The sequence below is a fragment of the Triturus cristatus genome, chromosome 8, assembly GCF_964204655.1.
Source record: "Triturus cristatus chromosome 8, aTriCri1.1, whole genome shotgun sequence".
Taxonomy (NCBI): Eukaryota; Metazoa; Chordata; class Amphibia; order Caudata; family Salamandridae; genus Triturus; species Triturus cristatus.
Window position 1 is genome coordinate 366,876,724 of NC_140591.1, and position 17,621 is coordinate 366,894,344.

Genomic DNA, 17,621 nt, shown 5'->3' on the forward strand with positions numbered 1-17,621 from the left:
TGCAATGTAGAGGAGGGGAAGCCCGATGGCCAGGCCGGATTACTGCTTGGCTCCCCATTGCTGGCGGGTCAGAGTCACCAGAGGCGGTCTTGCCTGGAGTGAGCCTTTAAGCCCTGGAAGGTGGTCATCGCTTTTGCTCTGCACGGACCCGGTCTGCTGAGGGGGCTACCGGATTTGGCGCAGCCTCCTTGTCCCATGGAGCGCGCTGTGGGGACTTGCCCGTAGGGGAGACAGATGTACTCGGGCTGGTGTAGGCCCTGTGATGGAGGAGTATTGCCAGGAGGAACGCAGACCTGGAGGAACACGCGAATCCCAGCTGATAGTCCGTGGTCCCCCGACGTGGGCCTGAAGGGATCCACCAGGATGAGTGCTGCTTGACGCCCCCGTGGTCCTCACAGAAGAGGAGTCTGGGCAGTGCTGGAGAGCGGCGCGGCGGATGGCAGTATCGCCAGGGCTCACCTCTCATCGCTAGGTCTCAGGGGATTTGTGCACAGGCACGGACGGCCTGCTTCGTAGAAGGGATCCCAGAGACATTGACGTTTGGCAAGGCATCTGACGCATGTGGAGCTTTGGTACATGCTGGAGTGGTCGTAAGGAGGGTCAACAGAGAGCGGTGATACCCTACAGAGACTGAGCTCATTTGCATTGGGACGTGCGCTATTATTGGCGACACCGACACCTCAAGGGCCCCAGATTGACGCCGGCATGAGAGGAGTGTTGCTTTTGGAGCCTTGCCCGGCATCAGCGCGGCCGAAAGTACAGCTTGCAGAGAGATTGGCGGCGAGTGACAGCGCCTGCGGAGACAAGCGGCATAGGTGTTTCGCCTTCCTGCCCGGAAGCTACTTGGGGATCGTGCACACCACCACCCCGACACAATTTCCCACCGCAGACGAGACGGCTCCAAGACTCCATCATGGCGGCGGCCAAAGGTAAAAAGGATCGTTTAGTTCGGGACCTCTTTATGAAGTCGGCCGGGTACTCACAAGGCACTGGTCCAACCACTGGTGGAGATGGCTCTGAGGGAGTGGTCACGAGGAAATTCCTGGAGTTACTATTTGCCTCCCAACAGGACGATATCCTGGCCATCAAAGCAGATCAACAGGCGGACCTCCGGGAAGTGAGCAGAGATATGGATGCAGTTGGAGAGAGGGTGGCTGCTCTGGAGGATTCGTCGACAGTCAGGGATGAAGAAATTGCCGCACTCCAGCAAGAAGTCCTACATCTGCGTGATCAGCAACTAGATCTCCAATCGCATTCGCAAGACTTGGAGAACAGATCGCAACGGAATAATGTTCGAGTTCGCACAGTCCCCACTGGCGCAGAAGGTGATGATTTGGTGGGGTATGTCCAGGCGCTCTTCCGGCCAGTTCTGAACGCATGGGAGGAATCGACAGTCATGATCGATCGGTGCCACCGAGTGGGCCCTCCCAGACAACCTAATCGCCTTCCTGCGGACATTCTTGTGTGCATGCATGATTTTAAAGTGAAAGAGGAGATCCTCAAGGCGGCTTGTACCTGTCAACCCTTACACTTCCGAGAGCACACACCTCAGCTTTTCCAAGACCTCCCAGATAGCACCCTTCAAAACAGATGAGACTTCCGCCCAGTGACTGACCACCTTCGATCAGCCAGCATATCCTACTCTTGGGGCCAACCGTTCCACCTCATCTTCCGATTTGAGGGGAAACTTCACCAACTTCGATCCCTTACTGAATGCTTTTAAGTTGCTGAACTTAGATCTTGATAACCTGACCTCCCAGTCAGCTGCCTCAGGGTCAGAAGTATCCGTGCCGCCCAGGCGCGGTCCTCGGACCGGCCTGAGATTAGATCGCCTTCGCCCTGAACCTGCCACGATGATCAAAGAACGCTCTGCGGTTCTCTGGACCCTCCCTGGCACAGAAGGGGAACCCCTGGGCTCTATCGACTGAGGGTAACGTTTGTGTGGGTACGTCCTCTCATGTCTGGGCCTGGTGGGAACGGGGAGATCTCTCGCTACTGATTGGTACAGTCCCTTACTGTCTTGGCAGTCCCCATTATTTACTAGCCCTCTTTCGGGATGGACTCTATGTGCTATTCTACACTGTTTGTTTATTGTTTTATGTTTTATTTATATTGTTGTTGGGTAGGGTGGGTCCCCTCTCTGGTGAGCTTTCTAATAGAGGCCTTTCTGGGTTGGTTCATTCAGACACATATATTCATGGTGTACCTTCCATGGTCTGTCCTGTCTTCAGGGCCCCATTGCCTAAGATACATAGACCCGCAGTTCTCTCCAGACTGATGGAAGTTAAGATAGTCAGCTGTAATGTCCGCGGCCTTAACAATCCTACCAAGCGGAAAGCAGTACTTTCCCTACTTGAGCATTCAGAAGGGGATATATGCTTACTTCAAGAAACCCACTTGCTTCACAAGGACACACACCGGATGCAATCCAAGGGGTTTCCCTTGCTGTTTTGGTCTCCTGGGAAGAGCGAGAAAGGTGGGGTGGCCATTTTGTTCTCCAGACACTTTAGCGGTACTATAGTGGGTTCTGTGGCACAAATCAAGGGGCGCTTCCTCGCTTTGCAAATTGGCACCACTAGCTTCACGATAGTCTCAATCTATTCCCCAAACAAGCACCAGGAGAAGTTCTTGACCGAGGCCTTGGCCAAGATTCTCCACACACCCGACTCCATGGTGGTGGTGGGCGGTGATCTAAATTTAGTTATGGAGGCAGGGAAGGACTGATCCAGCCCAAGGACAGGGGGACCCGGGGCCCTGTCATGGACGGGTAGGGAGTGGCTGGAGGAATGTGGGATCAAGGATGCTTGGGGTGATCTACACCCCGACAGGGACTACACACATTACTCGGCAGCACATGGGTCTAATGCCTGCTTGGACCACTTTCTTGTCACTCAGGCCGCGTGGGTATGCTCCCAGGCCTCGACCATCGAAGCCCATTCTCTCTCAGACCAGGCACACATTACCCTGACCTTGCGCTTACCTTCTTCAACTCCTTTCTCCCCACACTGGTGCTTGCGGGATTCCCTGTTGTTGGTGGTAAATGATCTACGGCGTACATTGATAGATTACATAACACTCAATGATAACAGTTCCACCGCACTGGCTCTTAAGCTGGTTTCTCGGGGGGCCTTGACCGCTAAAGCTGCTCACGATAATCAAACCCAAAAGGTCAAAAGAGAGGAGCTGGAGTCAAAGGTTAGACAACTTGAGGCAATTCACAAACGCACGCGCTCTCCCCGGGTCTGCGGCCAATTACAAAAAGAGCGGCTCCACCTGAAGTTCCTTGACTTAGACAGGGCTGAACACGCGGTGCTTCGCTTGAAGCATAAGTACTTTGAGGGAACGAACAGGAGGGGTCGTATGCTCGCACACTGCTTACACAGTAAATGACAGGCTCAGGCAGTGAAAGCCGTGCGGGGAGCTCAGGGTTCTGAGATCACGGACGACTCGTGCATTGCGGCAGCTTTTCGGACCTTTTACGCGGATCTCTACGCCACCGAGTCCCTAACCCTCTCAGACCCCTGTGACTATGTCAATGGGGCTGCGATCACCCCCCTCCCGCCATGCGAGGCCGAGGGTCTGGAGGCACCCATACAGATGGAAGAGGTGATATCTGCTATCACCCGATTGAAGCCCATGTAAGCACCAGGCCCAGATGGTTTCAGTGCGCTTTTTTACAAGACCTTCTGTATGGAGTCAGCCTCCCTGCATACTCGGCTGTTTAATTCATTTGCGGATACTGGCACTCTCATGGCCTCGATGCTACAGGCATCGATCTCGGTCTTCCCCAAGCCTGGGAAGGACCCTATGTCCTGCAGTTCGTACCGTCCGATTTCCTTGTTAAATATTGATGCTAAGCTTTTCTCTAGCATTCTAGCCCACAGATTAAACCCCCTGATGCCCGGTTTGGTTGACCGAGACCAGGCAGGCTTCATCCCGAGTAGACAATGCGGGGACAACATAAAGCGGATCTGCCATTTGATCGATAACGTGCAGCGCTCCAAGGAAGAGGCGTTGCTTCTGGCGGTTGATGCGGAAAAGGCATTGGACCGGGTGCACTGGCCATATTTGTTTGCCACCTGGAGCGTTTTGGTTTGGGCGTATGGTTCCGCAAATGGATAGCGAGCATATACAGCACTCCAAGTGCAGCAGTCAAGGTAAACGGGGTACTTTCGGTTGATTTTGCAGTCGGGAGAGGTACCAGACAGGGTTGCCCCCTCTCCCCCTTGCTTTTCGCTCTTTATATGGAGCCCTTCGCCCAAAAACTCCAGGACAATCCTAACGGGCAGGGTGTACCCTTCAGGGCTGAGCGCCATTTGATCAGCCTCTATGCTGACGATGTTATTTTTTCCGTAGCGCAGCCCTTGACATCTGTGCCGGCCATTGTTGAGGACCTGAATGCCTTTGGTCGGGTCTTTGGATTTAAAAATGAACTTGCAGAAATCGCAGGTACTTAATCTAACCACAGTGCAGACAACAGTAGCCACCCTACGCGTACAATTTGACTTCAACTGGGTAACAGGTGGCATAACATATCTAGGGCTGGTCCTTCATAAGAATCTCAGCAAAACAGCGGAAGCAAATTATTCTGCCTTACTCTCCCGCATCCGTAAAGACCTATCCCAGTGGCAACGCCTGCCTCTATCGTGGCTTGGAAGGTTAGCCGCTGTTAAAATGAATGTCCTGCCACAAGCTATCTACATTTTCCAAACCCTCCCCTTATTGCCCCCACTGGGCATGCTCTCGAGTATTCAAAAAGAGACAGAACGCTTCATTCGGGGTCCGGTTTCCCCCAAGCTACAGAAGACTCTGTTGCAGCATCCTAAAAAGGAAGGCGGCCTTGCACTACGGAATATCACCCGATACTTTCAGGCCTCCTTACTGCGCTACCTGGCAGAATGAAGCCAACCGATGATGGAGAAACACTGGGTATTCATGGATCAGACTGTGGCTGGGTACCATAGCTGGAGGGAGACTTGGCTATCTAGGGCTTCGCGTTCTTGGGGGCTATATTCTTCACCAGTCATGCGACCCATCATGCTAATCTGGGATAGGGTGTCCACGCGGGCAAACCTCACAACGTTCCCCATCATCTCGAACCCTGATTTTCCCCCGGGTATGGAAAAGGGGGTGGGCTCACGTTGGGTGGTTGCAAGCATCTAGGGCATCTGTTTGACCTCAAGGGCCATATTCCCTTTGTGTTATAATCAAGAAGAGAGAGGAGAACTAAAGAGGCTAGTCCGTTTCCCCAGTTTATATGTTAATAATCAATGAGAACTAGCTCTTGTTTAAATTGTTTGGATGTCTGCGGGTGGGGGAAAACCATTAGGTTTTTATGAACCTAATGGTTTTCCCCCACCCGTAGACATACAAACCATATTCCCTTTGAGCAGCTTCAAACTGATTTTGGCCTCGCCGCCTCGGACCACTTCCTCCATATGCAAATGCTGCACTGGGTGTCTGGCCCTCAAATACATCCTTTGGTCAGCAGGCCAATGCTCCCATTCGAAAAATGGCACTTTTTGAAAAAGGATGATCACAAACTTATCTCGGAAATATACACGTTCCTCTCTCAGGGTGCTCCTGGAGTTCGGACTGCTGGGCAGAGGCCGTGGGAGGTGGAAATTGGGCGCACCCTTTCAGACAAGGAATGGGAGGATCTTTTTAACAGGACCCATCACACCGCACACTCCATGAGCGATACGGAAAATTCATATAAAAGTATATCTTACTGGTATTACACACCAGCTCGCTTAACCAAATGGAACTCACAGTGTGATGGTCTCTGTTGGCGGGGGTGTGGTAGTCCGGGTACCCTTCTTCACTTGCTGTGGAACTGTCTGAAGCTCACAAGATACTGGGACAGGATCCTCGATGAGATAGATAAAGCTATTGACACTACCATTCCCAGATTCCCTGCGTACACTATATTAGGATTGGCCAACGCCTTGACCTTTCCTTTGCGCTCTACAAAAGGTAGGCAGATCGCCCTGACTTTTAATGCCGCCCATCTAGTGCTTTTATCAGGCTGGAAAACAGACAGGATCCCGGACCATACTCAATGGCTCTACCAGCTGTGGTCCCTTCTGGTCATGGAGAGATATGGACCCCCTTTATTTTTTTACTATCTATGGAGTTCTGGGAGCTGACATGCCCTGTTTACCTACGTATTTTGAAATTGATCCCGAAATAACAGGGGGTGGTGAGAGTATGCGGACCTCTGGTAGGTTTCTGAGGACATGAGCTGTTAGTAGCCTTCACGCTGGGCCACATTTATGCGTGTGTTTGTAAGCTTTGGCTCACCGGGAGAGGGTTTGGGAGTGAGGGGAGGGCGGGCTATTGGTCCTCTTAGTATGGACCTGCTGATGTTTCGTTTTTGTTTGGTTTTTATTTTTGTCCTGGAAACGGCAGACCTGCGCGCCCCAGACTTGCTGTGGCGAGCCTTTGTCTCTTAAGGGAACTAGCATGCTCTGCACGCAGCAAACCACCTCTAACTTCGAGTAATGCTCGACTTTGACCGTCCATTGTTTTTTTTTTCCCTTTATAGACGCGGCCGGCACAAGATGGGTTGTAGGCGGCTTGCTGTGTACTTAACCTATACAGATAAGTTGTAATCCATTGGTTCGTCTCCGCCTTTATGACCTCTATGCAGCCAGCCCATTGGGTTGTAGGCAACGATGCATTGTATTGTCGTATCATGAGTTCTGCTAATAAAATTAATTTAATTCTAAAAGCAATATACAATGGATAAATGTTTCTGGAAATAGATTGCTGCATTGTATTAGTTGTCGTTTACTATAGCTTTATATGGGTTACAACTTAACCTCATCACCATGTTGTTCGTAGGAACCCTGCCTTTGACGCTATGTATTAGGGCTGAAATCCCGAGTAAAATGTAAAGGAACCATTTATAGTGGTCCTCAGTCAAGTTACCAGCATAATCCCACTGTAGGGTACGACAAACACAGTAGAGTTTCCATTGTTTCCAACATTTTGTTACATCCCGCTGGGCCCCACAAGTCCTCCAACTTTTACTCTGACTCAAACTTATAGTTAAGAGGCATTGGTTATTTTTGCAACAAAACAATATCATGATTTTTCTCTGACTTTCCATCTGCATCACAGGGTTTTGTTGTGTTTTTTCATGGTCAACTAGCAGTAATTGTTGAGAAAGCAACCTCTACAGTCCTATTTAAACACCACTCTTGTAATGTAAAATATTGTTCTTGGATATAGCTTCTTTGATGTTACTTTGAGGTAAGATATCAAGTAATTACTGTATGTTCGATATAAATTGTGTCCACATAGTGTAAGGTGATTATCTAGAAAGCGTACGGCCAGAAGTCGCTTCTCTTTACATAGTACAGTTGGTGCTACTGTTGTTTGAAGGAAGACAGCGACGTTTACTTTGGCAAAAAATATTTGAAGACCAACAATTTCAACATTTTTCTTCATTGCACAAGCATTATGAAAGAGGGCTATCAATAGGGAATGAAAATTCACCTGGTGGCAGTACTACAGCTCGGCAAGCGACAAACAGACAACAGAGCCCCTTCACAGTCTAAGTATGCATGTTAATTTTCTAGGCTCAGCATGTCAGCAAGGCCGTGGCCATGGGTGGTAGAGCACAAACATGCTACTTCTAGTGCTAATACTATACTCTCAAGCCTCAGCCCCTTGATCCAAGTTTGGGTAATGGGATAATAGGAAGCAAGAGTTGAGAGGGGGTAAATGTGAAGAGGAGAATCGAAGTTGTAGTGTCCTAGACTCACCAGGGTCACCAGGGCCCACCTTGTGCAATATATGCAAGGACACAAGGACAGAGTAATTACAGAATCCAAATCTTTTATTCCACAGCAATCATTTTTACAGCATAATCCTACTCTGATAAAAGACACATAAAACATTGGAGCAGGTAACGTAACAGATGCCATAATGCATGGCCTATTGTCGAAAGAAAAGCTTTGATAACCGGCATGGTGTTAGACCTGTCAGCCTTATAGTGGTCTTCACCCAAACCTTTTGCCTCAACTCCTCCATCTGTGCTGGACTTATTTTTGTTGGCATTAGGACTCTGTGTACTTTACGACCGCTAACCAGTGCTAACGTGCTTGTGCCCACTCCCCTATAATTGGTTTGGTTGGCTTGCACCCAAGTGGCATATTTAATTTACTTGTAAGTCCCTTGTAGAGTGATATACCATATACCCAGGGCCTGTGTAAATTGACTGCTACAAGTGGGCCTGCAGCACTTATTGTGCCACCCACTTAAGCAGCACCTTAACACATGTTCAGGCCTGTCACTGCAGCCTGAATGTTTTTTTTAAACTGCCATTTTGACTTGGCATTTAGCTCTCCTTGCCAAGCCTTGCACTCCCCTTTTATTACATATACCTCACCCCAAAGGTAGGCCCTAGGCAGCCTATAGGGCAGGGTGCTGTGCAATTAGAAGGTTGGACGTGTGCTTTTAAGTTTTACATGTCCTAGTAGGGAACATTAATTTTTCAAGATTGTGAGGCCGACCCCTTCCATAGCATCCAGGGGTGTGGAATTCCTATAGCCCGACGCCCAAGAATATTGTTTGGGGTCAAGGGAAACACGTTTTAATGTGTATTGTGTCCTTGGGACAAGTAGGCCCAACCCCCTACAGCACACACCCTGTGGCTGCCAATTTGCAGTACCACATTAAGGATCAGGGAAGGGCACTGCCTGCAGTTAAGTTAATATTTGTGTGCATATGTTAATGCTGTTCAAACTTCAATTTATGGTTCATTATTGAAAGCCTTTATTATTAGGGTGAGTGCTCTCAGTAAATGTAAGTTCTGACTGCACTACTGAGAGTGGTTCCAGTATAAAAAAGTTAACACACGGTTTCAAAGTTTAGCAATATGAGGCTATGCGTAATGCTCCCAGAATGCTCTCTGATTAGATGCAAATATTTGCAGAAGCTTGAAAGCATGATTCATTCTTTGCTTTCAATATAAAATGTTCCTAAAATAAATGACAGTAGGAAAAAACATTTTTTTGCTGAACTACTGTAAAATTTCAGGTACCATTTCTTTGCAGCATCATTTAGTAAAATGTGTTGATGCATGCTAGTATTTCCCAAAAATATTCATATTGGAAAATCAATGTAATCGGTTTTAATAAGATGATGGGAATCATAAAAATAAACAAGCATTGGGGGGGGGGGAGAGAAGAGAGAAAGAAAGAGAGAGAGAGGAGAGAGAGAAAGAGAGAGAGAAAGAGAGAGAGAGAGAGAGAGAGAGAGAGAGAGAGAGAGAGAGAGGGGAGAGAGAGAAAGAGAGAGAGAGAGAGAGAGAGAGAGAGAGAGAGAGAGAGAGAGAGAGAGAGAGAGAGAGAGAGAGAGATTGAGAGATTGAGAGAGATTGAGAGAGATTGAGAGAGATTGAGATTTTCAATAAACACAAAAGGTCATGGTTAACGCCAGACCAAATTAAGGGCACAGGTCTCAAAAGTGCACCCTTGGAATATGTCCTTGCATTAAGGGCAGTTATATGGCTTTCGTGAATTCACAAGAATTTACAGAAGTAGAGCAAGAAATTCTACTCCTAGAAAATATTTGTGAGCTGCATTTTAGTATGAGCAAATATACATGTGTAGATTTGCTCATGCGAAAACATGAGTGTTTGCAAGTTCATTTTCCCTCCAACCTCTTTTTCCCCAACTCTGGAAGAAGGTCTATGTCTGCCATTGTTAGGAGAAAATTTTCAAAATTTCTCAGTATGGGAAAAGATTAGAGAAGAGATGTTGAAGACCCTTAAAACATGCAAGTTAGTAGGTTTGCTCAGATTCAAAAGAGCATTACAACCCTGGAACTATTGCTTACCCATACCTTCAGTCCGTGTATGTAGTTCTGCGGAAACGTGGCAACATAAAGGGATTGCAAGTATTCAAACATCACTATGGTATGAGGCCTGGCATAATCAGAGAGGCTATATAAGAGCTCTTATATAATGAGATTGCTGCAATAATTTGTCGCCGCACTACATGGCACCAAAGGGACAAGTGGATTTTGTTACAGGACAAGTAGATTTATGAAGCAACCTGCCCCATGGACAAGTAGATATTTTAGTAAATTCCACACCCCTGCATAGGATCACATTGGGGATTCCTTATTACATTTAATAAACTGTAATTTCCAATGGGAGCTGGTGACTGTGATGTTTGGCATCTATTGAATTGTAATTACAACCCCTCTTTAATGGTGAAGTCAGATTTTTTTATTACAATTTTTATAGGGAGCTTGTTACTATGTTTGTTGCCTTTGGAACTGTGGTGAAGAGCCCCAATTAATGGTAAAGTCTTTAAATAATTACAATTATTAAGAATACCCCTTTTAGAAAATTATCATTTGTCTTCCCTTAGACTTTTTGTGCGTACAGCCTTGCCTGGGTCTAATGACTGGGTGTAACTGACAGTTAGACTTTGAGAATTCCTCCCAGACAGCCACACAATAGGGAGATTAGGTGTTGGTCAATTGGCCATCTGCTGGCAGGAGGGGTGCGGGGGTTGGAGTAGAGAACAGCTCCAGTTACAGCTGAATAGCCTGGGCTCTGCCTTCACACAAAGTATCTAATGACCCTGCATGGTCACTGCAGCCAGCTTGGAGCCAGGGGAGGCAAATCATTCCATGCACATCAGAGACACTGTCTTGAAACGTCTCCAGACTTCCAGAACCAGGGCTCAGGGGTATAACAGTAGGACCTCAAAGACCAACTCTTGAATACACTTCTGGACCTGAGGAACTCTGCTAGAAAGGCTTGCTGTGCTATTGGAAGGACTACCACTCTGCTGGGCTGCTGCTCTACAAGACTGCTGACCTGCTGGATTGCTGCGCTGTTTGTCCTGCTGCTCTGCTAACTTCTGCCTGGGGGACAAGAGCTGGATCTTCAACTGTCCCAGAACCACCAGAGGAACTCACAAGCGCTACTTTTATAGCCTCCTGTTCAGAGCCACAGGGAAACAAAAGGCTTCCTCCATCTCAAATCCGTACCTGGGCCCGGCCTGAATGTGCCCTAGCTCTCCAAATGGTGCCCCTCCAGTCCTAGACCCTTGGAGGTAGTGGTAAAGGTGCCCAGATGGCCATAATCCGAAAGTGGGGACTTAGAAAGGCTTTGGCTAAAACAACTCTGAGAACCAGCAGGAGACCGAGATCCGTCTGCATGCCTATCCGCTTGAGGTGCATCGCCGGTCAGATTAACTTCGGCTTCTCCCTCTATTTTCTTCTCCACAGCAGCAAATCCATTTCAGCTGTCCCTCACCAAAGGGGTGTCAGACTTCATAGAACTGTCTTTGAATGCAGCCCTCTGCCTCATTCCACAGGAGATTTTCGACTTCCATTTCAGAGACTAAATCCAAAATTAGAAATCTTTCCTGCGGCTTGACCCAAGGCTATCCAGTGACGATGCTTCCTCTTCGGACACCTCCTGCAGCCATGCCCTGCAGAACTTTACCTTCTCAGAAAATGTTTTTCAATAATTTTTTTAAGTCTCAAGGTAAGTGCAGCCCCATCCACTTCTAGCATCTGAACCATGCTCCATCACGGTTGGCCATATTTTTCGACTTTGACCTGTTCTTGCCTGACTAGATGTCTGCGGTTGGCACTATGATCTTTTAGCTGCTAGTTTATACTAAAGACTCTACAAATTCCTAAGTTCGGTTCTACTGATTGGATTTTTGATGTTTTGGTGTCACGTAATGTATTAAAATATACTCTATATTTCTTAATATGCATATGCGTGGCTAAGGCATGATCGTGGTTTAGACCTGCCTGGTACCACCTACGTGGTTCAGCCCCGCGTAGTTCACGCTGCATGGTTAAGGCTGTTTCCCGCTTTAAACAATAGACAAGTGTCCCCTTGTGACTCCAGGCTAAGATTCATAACTAAATAATATTACAGTGACACATGCTGTTGTTTTTTCTGAAAGTGAGGATTTGGAATGACTGACCACACTAAGGTTTTTCCTTGAATATGAGACAGAACTTTCATTGCTTGCTTAGGGTTCATCATGAAAAATATCCCATTATCCTGTTACCTGCGCCCAGTCTTACTTTTTATTAGCCAGGCTGTGCTCTTTCAAAAGACATCACATAATAGAGAAAATGTCCCTACCACCTGACGCATACCAACAATTCTTTATCTTATCATGTTTTTAGGTCCACCGTTAGCCAAGACCTTTTGATTTTACTAAAATTATAGGTATAATATACTAACTTATAGGGGATCTCAATCACCTCTCTTCATCCATTGGTCGGCTGTGGTGTCATTCACATATTGCTTCTGCCCATTACAGCATACAGCACGGGGCAGGGGCTCAGCCTACTTATGCCACTGATTAACTTCACTTTGTCTGCATTTTGTTCTCTCACAATAAGTGCATCAACGCACAGCATAGTTCCCTTCAGTGCCAGTGTTTTTGTTTTAACTTTATAAATACTCTAGTGTTGCCTTTGTGTTCGAAGCCTGAAGGAAAAGGAGGATGCCTTTGATGTGAGCACAAGGCATATTCCAGCTTTATTAGTCACTGCCTCCTGCCAATGCTGTTGCAAATTCCTTTTGGGGTGTCCTTATCCGACCTCTGGTGTTTCACAGCTTCCATTTGAAACTGTTCTGTGATGTTATTCTCTTTTTAGTAAGCATACAGTACATTGACTGAATGCTTCAATATATTACACATATGAATTCATAAGCTGACAACTCTTCGGAACACCTTTATTTTGGATTCACTTTCACCAGTGGTTCTTTAATAAACTTTGCCCGGAAGAAGAACAGCCTTTATTGTGTTTAATTTGCAACACTTATAATACTTTTAAAAACGGTATTTTCTTTTTTCTTCATTCTTTCTTTGCTCTCTATTTATTTCCTCATTTCCTGCTTTCTTTATCTCTTGCCTTCTTTATTTCCTTGTTTCCTTCTTTTTTCCTGCCTTTCTTCTTTCGTTCCTCCTTTCTTACTTTCTTTCCTTCTTTCAATCCTTCTGTCCTTCCTTCTTTCTTTCCCTTTATATCCTTCATTCTTGCCTTCTCTTTCCTTTCTTTCATGTCTTTTTTGTCTTTCCATCTTTCTATTCCTGTTTCTTTATTTCCTTTTCGCTTCTTTCTTTCCGTCTTTCATGTCTTCTTTCTTTCCTTTCTCATTGCTCTTTTTTTTTTCTTTCCTTTTGTTCTTTCCGTCTTTTTTCTTATCTTTTTTTCATTGGCTTTCTTTATCTCTTTTTTTTCCTTGCATTTCTTCTTTTCATTCTTTCCTTCCTTCCTTCCTTCCTTCTTGTGTGTTCTTTCTTTCATGAAGGCAAGATTCTGGCAGCCAATGGTAGTACAATTGGCTTTTTTAGGTCTGTGTTAGCCAAGACCTTTTGATTTTAATAAAATTATGTGCATAACATAGTTACTTGTTTTCAGCCACACTTCATCCATTTGTCTGTGGTTGTGTTATTCACATTTTTCTCCTACCCACTCGAGCATACATCAAGGGGCACAGCCTCAGCCCACTTCAGTCATTGATTGACTTCATTATGAGTTATGGCTTTCTGCACTTCTACAGGGAGCACATCCACACATAAAGTAGCTCCCTTCAGTGCCAGGGAATACAATGGTAATGTGTGCTTTTTGAGGCCAAAAACACTTTTGACTTTAGTCATATTTTCTTTTAGATTGACGAATGCCTGGCAGCTTCCCAAACAATAAAGTTTTGCAAATGTCGAAACAAAACAAAACAAGAATTGCCAAAAGGCTGGTGGACAACGTGTGATCTATTGGCTTTGCCAATGCTTGTTTTAGAATTGTTCTCAATGTAACAATATATGAGAAGGCTGGCACAATTTAAAAGACAGCAGTGAAACCCTAGTAGCAATGCACAGAATTAAATGAAAGAGAACAAATTACTAGGGCTTGTTTTGATATGGTAAATTTCAAGAAAAACTATTTGATGCATAAAAATCATTTCACGTTCATTTTATCATTGACATCTAAATATAAATATCATTTGTGGTGGCCCTACTGGTTGCCTAGAGACTTAAGGTCTAAATGCAGGGAAACACTAATGTACTAAGTATTATAGTAAAATGGATGATTAATGTTCATCAATATTTCATATATAATAGCCGAGGCAAGTCACCATGGATAAAGTTCTATGCAATTTTCAGTATGTTTAAATTTCGTTATTTCACATCCCCTTGACTAAATTATACTTATCCACCAGCAAACAGAAATATTCTGTGCCACCTTCCAGCAAATTTGAATTGTTTTCTAGGCTTTGCATAACTTCACTAAGTTTAAAATTCTTTGTCTGGAGGATGGGTATGAAGATGAATTTATAAAATAGTGAAGGTTTTAAAAACAAAAAAATTGTGACGAGAGAGCTGCCCAAACTGGGGTGGTGTAGTGGGCAAAAGAACAATGGATTTAACCCAGATCTTTTGACTGGGGGAGAATGTTTGTATTGTCAACATTCCGTCAATCATTTGTTTGCTGTAAGTGGGATGGGTATGCCCAAACGTGGGTCCCTTGCTCACTGTGCCACTGGATTCACACTAGTCTGGCAGAAAAAGGGTGACATACCCTGAAACCGGTCCCAGGATGCTTGTTTCCGGTCCAGGGAGGACCTGCCCTGGCAGTTCGGTCTGGACTGTTCCCATGGGGCACAGGGTCAAGACTGATTTACATATGGCTGGGTCCAAACTGTAGTGGTGCAGTGGGCAAAAGAACGATGGATTTAACGCAGATCTTTTGACTGGGGGTGAATGTTTGCATTGTCAGCATTCCGTCCATCATTTGTTTGCTGTAACAAAAATTATAGATGGCATGAATTGTAGTATGCCTTTCTTGGGCATTAACAAATACTTTGGCTACCAGAAGTCCAATAGTCAGGGAAGGAGTACTTTCCTTATTTCCTTAGAATGTTCAGTCAGTGGTTCGTGTGCTAGAGCACTGTGCTGACCTAAGGTACTTAAGAACACTACCTATGAACACTACCTATCAAACAGGATGCACAGGTTCATGGCTATCTCTATCAGTGTGAGACTCTCCCATGCATTAGCTCGAGCCTAGGCAGTGCATGCGTTGTCTCTCTACATGCTGTAATCTAGTGTACGGACGTTCACCTTGGTTGCCTTTCAAATTTTCTTTGGTTTGTTTGGTGAATGGCTTGCATTTGTTGCGCCTTTTGGCCGTTTTGTTCCCGCCCTGGAGATGGACCCTGCTACATGGATCAGTTCCCTTCTGGCTATTTAGGTTAGTTTTGCACTACTTTTTCTTTCACCTCGGGTCGCGGTGCTGTCCCCCCACCCCTCACTGTCTTTCCTACTCTGTTGTGTCCGTTGCTGGTTCTGTTTGCCTTGACTACCACCCACACAACAGTGACCTCACACCTCTCCAGTTTACAGCGCTTTAAAACCTGATTGGTTGTAATTTGCGCTTCAAAGACAACAAAATAAATTAAAAAAAACATAAGATGTGGTTGGTTTAAAGACAGAGCTCCTAAAGTAAGCTGAGTTTATACGTTTCTATTTCAAGATGGGTGTCCGCATTTGGAGACTGCGGGCCAGGGGCGTATTTTCCGGAACCGGTACAGTACTCTCAGTAAGTGTTTTGATCCGCCCCTTCCAAGAGGGTTTCTAAGGCCACCATGTTTTAAGACCATTTTCAAAATGGAAACAAATTCAATCATGAATTTGAAGCTGGCAAGATTCGTAAAACAAAACGAGCACATATTATATTTTACAGTTTCCACAAGGAGAGGTGTAAACAAGTGTTGGTATATCATGCGTTCGTTTTGCAGTGCAAAAGAAGAAGCCCAGTTTTAGTCCAGAGAATCAATTACTATTATGCAGTGGTTGTCTTGTGCTTTGAAAGGAAACATCTTCTGAGGCAGTTGACTTCGTTTCAGAAGTAGACGCGCTGCAAAATGGGTGGCAAAGCTTCCCTCAGCCGGGGGGTGCTGTGGCTGTCTAGCTCAATACACCCACCCTGCCTGTGACTGCAAGCAGCCCAGCCTTTTGCACTGGGACCGGGGAGATTGAGAGAGCGCACTATGGCAGATCCAGTGAGACCCATCATGCAGCGAGTGCTGCGCAATCTGTCCCTCACCTAACTTTCCACCATGTTCACCATGCTAGTGTGACAGCAGCTGGTGAGGGCTGACCTGGAACTAGTATGAGCAATATCTGCTCTCCTCGTATTTTGATGGAAATATTGTTGGCCTTGCAACCATGTGTATAAACACTGCATGCATGGTGGGTATGGTCAACACTCATTTGTGGTTTACCCTATCTAGTCCCTGATGATGTCGTTTTTTTTTTATCGCACTGGGATAATCAATCTTACATTTCAGTGTCATCACCTTTCTCCCCTTTCTATTCTTTCTCTCTGGTCCTATTTCGTAGGGCCTCAACTGCCCACAATCCTCTAACTCTTTTATAATTACTTTTATAACTCACACTTTTTTGGGATTACTTTGGATGCACACATTGCACTTCTTTGATTGTGTTTCAACATACAAAATGTCTTGTTACCATAGCATGATGGGGTAACACGCAGGTAGGTCAGCAGTGTGCGACCATTTTGTTGTAAATATCCAACAATGGTCTTAATCTAATCATGGATATATATGTGTCATGATGATATGTTATATGTTTTTGGTCATGTCATTTTTATATATGAATATTTATACTTGTATTTTAATATGTGCATACATGTCATTTTACAGCCCAGAAGAAGTCCAATGTATTGGAAGAAACGCGTTGGCTGTTCTTTCCTGTATACGCATGTCATGTCTGAATAAAAAAAAAGATTTGGAAACACATCTCGGATATTGAATTTGATAGTTTCTTTTTACAACTGTTAAATATTCAAGTACTTATTGATGCACCAGTTGATCTTTGTTTAGAAATTGTACAGTCCTGGTAGGACCGCACCTTGACAGTGGGTGCTTAAACTGTGTGCACACGGACTCATATAGGCGTATTGCCTTTATTTGTATTTGTAAAGCGCGACAATCATCCACAAGGACATTACGGTGCTAGGAGAGCATACAGTGCGGTTTAAGAAAAGGGTATTTGCTTCCGGCGTGGAGTATTCATGAGTATTGTCTAATGGACGTAGTATATTGGAAACAGGACGTTTTTAGTTTCTTTCTGAAAGGCAGATATTTGTCCGTCAATCGTAGGTCAAGTGGGAGGTCATTCCACTGAACAGCAGCTCATTTAGAGAAGGAGCGGTCTCCCATCCTAACTCTAGTGGTGCCAGGGCCTGATGGCGTGACCTTGAGTTACGTGATGGAACGTGGAATGCCATTTTGTCTTGCAAAATGTGTGGGCCTTTCGTATACAAAGTTCTGTGAGCATGGCAGAGGAGCTTGAATGTAGCTCTTTGGCGCACTGACAGCCAGTGTAGTTCCTTAATGCTGTCAGATGCTGAGCTGTATCTGCTTTTTTACAAATCAGCTTAGCAGCTGCATTTTGGACTACCTGCAGGGGAGAAAAAAAGGTACTCTGGCATGCCCACATATAGTGCATTCCTGTAGTCCAGTCTGCTCTGAAAAAGTGCTTGAGTGACCGTTTTTCTGCAGCTCAGCGGAAACAGTCTGCGGAATAATTTCA

General features: G+C 45.5%; 1 protein-coding gene across 3 annotated transcripts in view; it reads right to left on the bottom strand.

Moving 5' to 3' along the window:
* Window positions 1–17,621, bottom strand: part of CCDC169 (coiled-coil domain containing 169) — a 130,682-nt gene that overhangs the window by 93,378 nt on the left and 19,683 nt on the right. The gene's annotated exons all lie outside the window — the stretch shown is intronic.